Here is a 2,703-nt window from a genome sequence, read left to right as displayed (position 1 = left end):
AAAAGCCCTTGAGTCCCCGGGGACTGTTCACACCTTCGGTGATAGGAGCACTAGGTAGGTCACTTCGGGTTTTGGGTGTCGTATAGATAGGGATCGGTAGGGAACCTCTGAGACCGGTCCTAGCGGCCAACGTGGTGTCTCACCGTACCCCCGCGTTTTTTTTGTTTAGCTTTAGATAAAATTAGGGAGATAATAATAACTCGGTTCTTTGTCTAAAAGAAAACCAAATTCAACTCGGACTACTAGTGTGCAAGGTGCAGTCGGTACCGAAAGGGTACCCGGCTGAACTAAGATCCTCCGAGAGTCAAGGGGACTCTCGGCTCTGGTCTTTCTGGGAGACTCGGCGACCAAGTTTGAACCCATTTGCCTAGCCGGGCACAAACTTCGATTTTAAACAAAAAAATGGATCGCGATTTTAAAATTTCGTCCACGCCGAGTTCTCTACACCGAGTTCGGTGTAGAACTTTAGTCGAAGTCTGTCGTTAGTATCACTAACAGTATTTCATTCGTATCGTGCAGTATATAATTTATTCTTAACATTCGAAATGACTGGTCGTGGCAAGGGAGGTAAAGGTTTAGGAAAAGGAGGAGCGAAACGTCATCGTAAAGTATTGCGTGATAATATCCAAGGAATAACGAAACCTGCCATTAGAAGATTAGCCCGTCGAGGTGGTGTTAAACGTATTTCGGGTTTGATATACGAAGAAACTCGTGGAGTACTCAAAGTATTTCTCGAAAATGTTATCAGAGATGCCGTAACATATACCGAACATGCGAAACGCAAAACCGTCACAGCCATGGATGTTGTATACGCCCTGAAAAGGCAAGGTCGAACCTTGTACGGATTTGGCGGTTGAATTTAATGCCTCCCCCTGTATTGTCCTTACCGTTTCCATAAAAAAAAGGTTCTTTTCAGAACCACAAAAGCTTATGAAATGAATTCGTGTGTATTTTTTATATTTTTGAAGTAAGTCTCAGGTCAAGAAAGTAATACAAATCATGAAATTATGAAACAACAAAATTTAATTGACGCTCCGGAGGGGCGACTTCATTGATGATTCCAGTGGCGCATTTGCTTTTTCAGCTGCAGGAAAACCCGGAAAAACCTGCAGCAGCAGCAAGCACCACATCATGTGAACATCTTGATCTACTAATGTCTTCTCTTTTATAAAACAAAATGTAGGGTATCTCCAGAGACTACAGTAAATTTAGAACATCGCCAGAACACTTAGTGACACGACTATCGTCAAACTTAATCGACCTCTGCCCTCCGGTAGCAAGCAGAATATCGGAAGCGTGAAATAAAAATTTGAATTGGAAATTTTGGCGAAATAACCCGAACGGAAAGTGTAGTGAAAATATAAAAGATAACGGAAAGTGTAGTGAAAATATAAAAGATAACGGAAAGTGTAGTGAACGTTTACCTCTGCCTTCCGCGAACAAGCAGAATATCGGAAGCGTGAAATAAAAATTTGAAATGGAAATTTTGGCGAAATAACCCGAACGGAAAGTGTAGTGAAAATATAAAAGAAAACGGAAAGTGTAGTGAAAATTTAAAAGTAGCGGAAAGTGTAGTGAAAACATAAATATACCGGAAAGTGTAGTGAACGTTTACTTCTGCCTTCCGCGAGCAAGCAGAATATCGGAAGCGTGAAATAAAAATTTGAATTGGAAATTTTGGCGAAATAACCCGAACGGAAAGTGTAGTGAAAATATAAAAGATAACGGAAAGTGTAGTGAAAACATAAATATAACGGAAAGTGTAATGAAAGTTTACCTCTGCCTTCTGGGAGCGAGCAGAATTTCGGAAGCGTGAAGAAAATATTTCAGATGGAAACTTTGGCGAAAATAATCGTGAACGGAAAGTGTGGTGAAAATATAAAAGTATCGGAAAGTGTAGTGAAACATAAATATAACGGAAAGTGTAATGAAAGTTTACCTCTGCCTTCTGGGAGCGAGCAGAATTTCGGAAGCGTGAAGAAAATATTTCAGATGGAAACTTTGGCGAAAATAATCGTGAACGGAAAGTGTGGTGAAAATATAAAAGTATCGGAAAGTGTAGTGAAAACATAAATATAACGGAAAGTGTAATGAAAGTTTACCTCTGCCTTCTGGGAGCAGCAGAATTTCGGAAGCGTGAAGAAAACATTTCAGATGGAAATTTTGGCGAAAATAAATCATGAACGGAAAGTGTGGTGAAAATATAAAAGTATCGGAAAGTGTGGTGAAAATATAAAAGTATCGGAAAGTGTAGTGAAAACATAAATATAACGGAAAGTGTAATGAAAGTTTACCTCTGCCTTCTGGGTGCGAGCAGAATTTCGGAAGCGTGAAGAAAAAATTTCAGATGGAAACTTTGGCGAAAATAATCGTGAACGGAAAGTGTGGTGAAAATATAAAAGTATCGGAAAGTGTAGTGAAAACATAAATATAACGGAAAGTGTAATGAAAGTTTACCTCTGCCTTCCGCGAACAAGCAGAATATCGGAAGCGTGAAATAAAAATTTGAAATGGAAATTTTGGCGAAATAACCCGAACGGAAAGTGTAGTGAAAATATAAAAGATAACGGAAAGTGTAGTGAAAACATAAATATAACGGAAAGTGTAATGAAAGTTTACCTCTGCCTTCTGGGAGCGAGCAGAATTTCGGAAGCGTGAAGAAAAAAATTTCAGACGGAAATTTTGGCGAAAATAATCATGAAC

Source organism: Leptinotarsa decemlineata, unplaced genomic scaffold (assembly GCF_025532065.1).
Source record: "Leptinotarsa decemlineata unplaced genomic scaffold, Ldec_3_MD MMD2_tig00005466_RagTag_RagTag, whole genome shotgun sequence".
Lineage (NCBI taxonomy): Eukaryota > Metazoa > Arthropoda > Insecta > Coleoptera > Chrysomelidae > Leptinotarsa > Leptinotarsa decemlineata.
This window is presented reverse-complemented; position numbering follows the sequence as displayed.